Below are 8,444 nucleotides of genomic sequence, written 5' to 3'. Positions count from 1 at the left end.
CCAAGTCGACCTCGGCGGAATTCGAACTGTGAATATAAAGACGAAAAATCGCTAAGCATTTTGCGTGGCGTTTCTGCCAGCTTAGAAACACGAAGTATAATGAAGGCAGAATGTATATATATATATATATATATATATATATATATATATAAAGGTGTTCGGAAGACAGAAAGAATGATTGAATAAGAAAAAATATTTAAAGAAATAATTCATGACAGTAACAATAAATGTGAGAAGTAAGATTAAATAATTGAGATAGGAAGAAGGAAACAAAAGGAAAACATTAAAGAAAAACAGAGAATAGAATTTGTCTTTTATCTTAAATTATTTCACTCATTGGACTGCGACCATGCTGAAGCACCACTTTGACAGTAATAGTAAAAATGATCGACCCTAGTACTTGTGTTTTAAACTCTAGTACTTATTCTGTCGAGCTTTACTGTCGAAACCGCTAAGTTATGGGACGTAAACACAGCAACACAGGTTACCAAGCAATGAAAGGATATGCACACACACAAAGACAATAGACACACAAACCTATGTACGCGCCCACATATACACACACACAATATACACACATACACGTTCGCATAGACGTCCACACATACACACATATATGTATATGCATATATTTATGCATATACGATGGGTTTCCAGACAATGTCCGTTTACGAAAATCCCTAACAAGGAATTGGTCAGGTGGGCAAAAGTAGGAGACACTTGCCCAAAGTATCAGGTAGTTGGATTGTATCCGAAAACGTACAGTTGGAAAGCGAACCTCTTAACAACGCTGTTATGTTTGTAACTAGCAAAGATTATATAAAAGTATAGAGGTGGAACAGTAAAGATGAGAGTATAAATTGACGAAGGATTGCAAATACGAAGGAGTGAGATAATATCGGTTTAAAGCACAAACAAAGGCGGGAAGAGTGTGAAAGGGAAGAGGAAAAACGTTGAAAAAAAAAAGGAAGAAAAAAAAAGTAACTAACGAGAAGTAACGAATGAAAGATTGAATTATAGAATTTCAAATGGAATAAGACTAGAAATTTAATAACAGAATGAAATTATGGGGAAATATTTAAATTCAACAAAAAGTGAGAGCAAATATTAATTTCTAAAATAACAAATCATGAAAGTTAGAATGAAAAGGGAATAAATATTTAATGACTGAATAGAATATAACGGAAGAAGAAGAAGAAGAAGAAGAAGAAGAAGAAGAAGAAGAAGAAGAAGAAGAAGAAGAAGAAGAAGAAGAAATAGATGAGGAAGAACGAAGTTTAGAAAAATAAATTAAAAGATCTAAACTGAATAATGACTGGATATGAAGTTAAAATATATTTTGAGAATGAGAATAAAAAAGTAATAAATGTAGAGGAAATAAAGGAGACAAAAAAGGAATGAATGAAAAAAATTAAGGAATGAAAACTAATCAAAAACAACGAATAAAAAGCAAATATGAGCAAAAGGGAAAACAAATTTGAAACAAATCAAGAAGACAGGGAAGAGAAATGGTGATGGATCTCCGTCGTTCAAGTTTGAGAAATTTAGTTTTTCCATTAAATGAATTACTTATTCCCAGAGTAACGTTAAGTGGTTGTGCATTCTACAAACTCGAGAACAGGTAATGTAATCCACTTTTAGAACCAGCCTAACATATTGTCTGACAAGGCTGTCTACTTTGAATTACAAATACAAGCCATCTGGTGGGCTTATATATACGTACCCAGTTTCTCTCAGAAGCTATGGGGTGACACGAGGTTATACAAAAGATAGTCCCTGCCTAACATACCACGAAGTTGGATCGACCTCAAAATCTCACAACTGAGAAGCGAACTTAGTCTTTCTGCGATACTGCATTAACGAATCTTATATCTTTTACTTACTTATTTTAATTATTGAACTGCGGCTACTGTGAGGCACCACATTGAGAGATTTCAATTAAAACGCTTCCAGATAGATGCAAAGTCGACAGAGTTTGTATTTGATCTCAGAACGTAAACGAGCAAAATCAACACTACATAACATTTTGTTTGTCGTTCTACCGAGTAAGCCGATTCATACAATACACTAATGAATAAATAAATAAATAAACAAATAAACAAACAAAACAAACAAAAAATAAATAAAAAATAAATTGCTGGAAGCAAAAGGCCTAAAATTTCGAAGGACAAGATTAATCGATTACATCGACCCTTAATGCTCGACTAGTACATATTTCGTTAACCCCGAAAGGATGAAATGTAAAGTGAAATTTGAACGTAATGAAGATATAGACCAGAGAATGTAAAGCCGAAAGAAATGCAACTAAACATTTTGTGCGGTGTGGTAACGATAAAAATGACATTTATTATCAAGTAGAGACAGATGAAAAGCGAAGTCGACCTCAGAAGGATTTTGAACTTCGAACATAAATAAAAGCGACAAGGATTTACCAATTTTACAATCTAAAACACTTGAAAGAACGAAAGATACTGACAAGAGAAGAAAAAAGCTAACTCCACTTGGTTGTGTCGTGTCATATTTTGTTTCTTATTTTCAACTGAAGACACTCTAACAGCGAACATTTATCGAGTGACAGTCATCATCTCTGTCTTTCTAATTTACGTAAAAATGAAAATATTATGGGAAAAAATACTATCACAACTAACACGACTACTAACAACAGCAGTAATTATCGTAATCATAATACTAACTTCAGGAAAACAACAATGGCAAACAGAATTTTCTCTCTAAACGTCAAACAGGAAAATAAATAAAAAAGGAATTGTTAAAAATGCATGAAAATTTTATTTAAAAAGAAAAAAAAAAATCCTTTCTGTTTCTTCTTGTTACCCATTGAAGACTCCTGCAAAAACGCTAAATTTCATAAATGGAACGAAAAAAGAAAGATAATAGGAAAAAACTCACCATCTTCTCTCATGTGAATGAACCTAAAAAAAAAAATTCTAAGAAATCAACAAATATATAAATCTAACAGAGTCTCTTACATTTCTCTCCCTCCCTCTCTATCGCTGTAAACACACTAACAGATAAATAGATAGATAGATAGATAGATAGATAGATAGATAGATAGACAGACAGACAGATAGATAGATAGATAGATAGATAGATAGAGACAGACAGACAGACAGATAGATAGATAAATAGATAGATAGATAGATAGATAAATAGATAGATAGATAGGCGTTTTATAAAATCTTATCTCTGCGGGATTTTTTGTTTGTTTTCCATTTATTTTTCAAAATGCAGACTGCTGGGGCTTAGTGATATAAAAGCATGTAAATCCTGTGGGGCTGCATGCATTATTTATTATTTTATTTCGTTTTCATTATTTCAGATTTCATTTCCCCCCTCCCACAACACCTCACTTCACTAATACTTCCTTCCTGCTGTTATATTAAAAAAAAATATTTACTGTATGTTTGTTCTATAAGTTCTACTATAATATCCCTATTTGTTTTTTTTAATTTTCATGGAAAGTTTATTCGTAAAATAGTCAAAAGACCTTTTTACATACATACATACAATCATACATACATACATACATACATACACATATATAACACATGCATCTCTCTCTGCCTATCTATCTATCTATCTATCTATCTATCTATCTATCTATCTATCTATCTATCTATCTATCTATCTATCTAAATACATGTCTGTGTCTGTCCGTATACATACATACAAACATGCATAAATATATATATATATACATATATATATATATGTAGATAGATCATTGAAGCAGGTTTTTAGGTAAAAAAGACCACACGTGGTGTAATTTTTACTTTTCGCTTATATATATATATATATATATATATATATATATATATATATATATATATGTATGTATATATATATATATACCAGTGTGTGTGTGTGTGTGTGTCTGTGTTTGTGTATGCGTGTGTGTGTGTGTGTGTGTGTGTGTGTGTTTGTGTGTGTGTGTGTGTGTGTGTGTGAGAGAGAGAGAGAGAGAGAGAGAGAGAAACACACGCATACACGTACACATATTGCTCTTTCATGTTCATAGTCACATCCCTTTTTACAATAATTTAAATCTAAGCACACATTTTCTCTCCACCTCTCTCTCTCCACTTTACTCTCTTTCTTCTGCTCTCTTCCTTTCCCACTTTCCCTCAAACTCTTTTTCTCCCTTTCGCACAAATTTTGTCGCACTCTGTATCCATTTTTCTCTCATATACAAAGATACCACTGCCTTAGATTTTTTTCTGTTTTTTCCACCTTTTAATCTTTATTTCTATTCTTTAGAAAATTCCAGCGTAAATTGCAGAATAAAGATTTCAGTTTAGCAATAAATGAATAGAAGAAAAAAGGAAATGACTTTTTTTTTCCTCTAAAAGAATAAACTTAAAAATTTTATTTACTTTTGTACATTTTATGTTCATATTTATTGGATATATTATTTTTTAAAATTTAAATTATATTTTTCTAATAACCTTTAATAAAAGAAGTATGGATTAAAAAAAATAAAGGTGATCGTAACGGTAATATGGAGGGTTGGTTGATGGTATAATTTTTTTTTCTTCCACCTCATCCTATTTTTGTTCACTTTATTTTCGGCATCGTTTTTCTCTTTAATCATCATATCTTTTGTTTTACTTGTTTTTCAACTTTGATTTTCCTTCCGCCATTTTCATTACCCTCATCTACGAATCAATAGGAGGTTTGATTTTTAAAGTATTTTCTTATTTTTATAACAATTTAATATTGGTTTTGTGTTCTTAGTAAGGGGAGGAGTTGGTACAAATTTCAAAATTTACATATGAATGGTTGGAGAAACCATTTCAAATTTAGTTGAATGAACCACCCTAACAAACAAACAAACAGACAGACACACACACACACACACACACACACACACACACACACACACACACATACACACACACACACGAACACATAATACATACACATACAATATGGTCACAACTTACCAATTCACCATGAAATATTGGTTAAATGAATGGCGTAAAACTGAGACAAAAGGATGCTGAGTAACGGAAATTAAAAAGTTTTCAATTTATGTATTAATATGCCACACAACTGCGAGATATACATGCATAATTATGTACATGCATACATATACTATACGCATTTATATAGATATAATTTTGTAAATATTTATAAATTTATAATTTTATATATACATATAAATATATATATGTATATATACATACATACATACATACATACATACATATATATATATATACATACATACATACATACATACATACATACATATATATATATATATATATATATATATATATATATATATATATATATATATATATATATATATATATATATGAAATAAATTCAAACGATGGTGTACATATTACATTCAATTTGATATTCCATTTAAATACTAGTTTCAATATCAAAAAGGAAATTACACGGCGCCAGTGTTAGAAATACACATTATTATTTATCTGCTTATGTATATTTTGGATTCTAATTTATTTCATCTTCATATTTGAATCTTACATTTGATTCATACAGCTGATCAACATTTAATCATAATCTGTCTTCCTAAGCTGCAAGTATCGAATATAGTTTAATGAATTTGCTTGTACTGTTGGTTTCACTGCCTGTATATAGGTGATGCCTTATGAATTATTATTGTCATTATCAGTTTTTCTCCTTTTAATTTTGTTTCCATTTCTAAGCCGAGTGTTTTCTCGACACATAGCGCAACGAAACTTTCATTGATAGATTATTAGAATAAATACCCCATATTGTTCATTTTTACCCAATGAAGTTATGTGAACAAAGACAAAAAAGAGAAAAACGAAAATATAAGAAAATATTGCAAGCGTCCTCACAATGCTCTTCTCAATACATGTGACGTACCAGTTACAACAACCTTTTGCACTTCTTGCAGGGTGGTAAGCTATGGATCATTTTCAAATGATTTTCATTTCTTTTTCTAATCATTCCAAGTGCTCTTACAACCACTGGTATTATAACCGCCTTGAGATGCCACATTTTTTCGATTTCAATGAATAAATCTTTATATTTTCTGATCTCCTCAAATTCTTTTGTCGAGATATTACGAGAAATACTCATGAATACGAGAGATACTCTTGTCGATCAATGAACAGACTTTATTGATTTGGTCTTTTGCAACAATATCTGGTTCATTTGCTTTGATATTTCTGTATGTACTAGAAAGTCCCAAAGAATCGTTGTATTTTCTCCCTCAGTTACAGATTCAGGGTGGTGCTTATACCACTTTTCAGCAGTTTTTATTTTATAATCGAACGTAGCTTTCAGTGTAGTTATTGGCTAACTCCGTTATATCTTTACTTATACTCCATTGGGTCAAAAAATTTACATCTATAGAAGAGGTGGTCAACTCTTTCAATGTTGTTATTTCAGGATCAGATCGGCACTTTGAAACTACGAGGTCCAGTACACCCATCATGACTACTCGTCTGATAAGGGTACACCAGGCACAGGTATCACAACTATATGTGCACGACGTAGTGAACTCATAGCAAAATAAGCAGCACGTGACTTTGCAGGTGGGACCCAGTTAGAATTTTCTTCAGGTCGAGTAGCTCGTCCAGCTTATAAGATCCTCGGATCAGTATTGTTTAAGAATGTTGAGCGAAACATCCACATTTCCAGATGTGAATTATTCAAACTCCAAATAGTTCCTCTCAACATAGGCTGTGATGCTCCCCTACTACTTCTGCTCATGATCAGAGATGCACATATTGTCAGCCACCAAGAGACATGTTCAACTAGTTAAGGTCAAACAAGTGACTAGCAAATTTGTAGTATTCAGCAGAATATTTGCTGCAGCCCATCTTTTTATACCAAGACAAAACATCTACATGATAACACTTCCAATCAGTTAAGATCAGAAGCCATGAAAGCCAGTGCCTGGTACAGCATGAGGACATTTATTATTATTATTATTATTATTATTATTATTATTATTATTATTATTATTATTATTAGTAGTAGTAGTAGTAGTAGTAGTAGTAGTAGTAGTAGTAGTAGTAGTAGTAGTAGTAGTAAGGCGGTGAGCTGGCAGAATCTTTAACACGCCGGGCGAAGTGGTTAGCAGTATTTTGTCCGTCTTTACTTTCTGAGTTCAAATATCGCCCGGAGTCGACAATGCATTTCATTCTTTCGGGATCCATCAAATAAGTACCAGTTGAGCACTGGGGTCGATGTGATCGACACATTTCCTCCCTCCAAATTTCAGGCTTTGTACCTTTAGTAGAAATGATTATCATTCTTATCATTATTATGCAATGAAATATATATATATAGATGTATGTATATTTTTAATCGCAAACGTTGCTTTACCGTTTTCTGTAGTGACCCTGTTGCATTTGCTTTGACTGATGGGCAGTTGGTTTGCTGCCTGTATAATGCAAAGCCAGCTCAGCTGACTCCTAGAACCGATCACACAAAATTTCTAGCACTAACTCGACTCAAGGAGTAAATAACAAAAATGTCTTGATATCATAATAATCAATGTGTTTGAATGCTGGGTCTACAAATAAATGTTTTAAAGAGTTCTAATACAATACGGACTCACAAGTGAATGAATGTATGTATGTCCCGTAGTGGGATTCTATTTCGGTAATTCTAGGATATTGAGGAATGTGGAACCATTTCTTAGCCCAATCGTTCCCAGGTGTACTCTGATCCGGAAAAATACCACCAGCTAGGGTACCAGCTATTGGTTAATTAGTATGTTAAGGAACAAGCTAAATGTAAAAGCCCCCAGTGCTTTGGGAAAGAAAAGCGTAGGGGATAAGTAACTGAGTGACAAATATTCAGCTTCTCATGGCTATAAGACTCATGTCGTATAGCCATGAGTCTTATAGTCATGTCGCATGAGTCTTATAGCCATGAGACATGGTAGACACGAAACATCTCTTATGGGAACTATGTGTGCTCGTGTGCGCTTGTGTGTTTATATGTGTGTGCGTGCATGTGTGTATGTGTGTGTGTGCGCGCGTGTATATGAGCGTGTGCGCGCGCAATGTTGTGTCAGTGTTTGTCACCTACCACCGATTCACAACCGCTGTTCGCTTATATTCCTCTCCGTAACATAACGGTTGGGTAAAAGAGACCGATAGAATATATACCAAGCGGAAAAGAAAGCAAAAACAAAGATATATATGAGTGTGTGTAAGTTGAAATTATAAATAATTTTCATGACCCCGTTACACAACTATATTTTTTAAATATAGTTCTATTATTTAAAAATTAATCATATATTTACGCCAAGTTCGTATAAGGTATCCATGTTGATTGTTTTTTTTTTTACCTTCATATATTTACAGATTAATTAGAATTTGTAACTATCGGCTTTAATTACCAAAGAAGTTATTTTGAATAGGTACCGTTATCACCAGTGGCAATATATTGTACTATTTACTTGTCAT

The sequence above is a fragment of the Octopus bimaculoides genome, chromosome 8 (assembly GCF_046866305.1).
Source record: "Octopus bimaculoides isolate indiv1 chromosome 8, ASM4686630v1, whole genome shotgun sequence".
NCBI lineage: Eukaryota > Metazoa > Mollusca > Cephalopoda > Octopoda > Octopodidae > Octopus > Octopus bimaculoides.
This window is presented reverse-complemented; position numbering follows the sequence as displayed.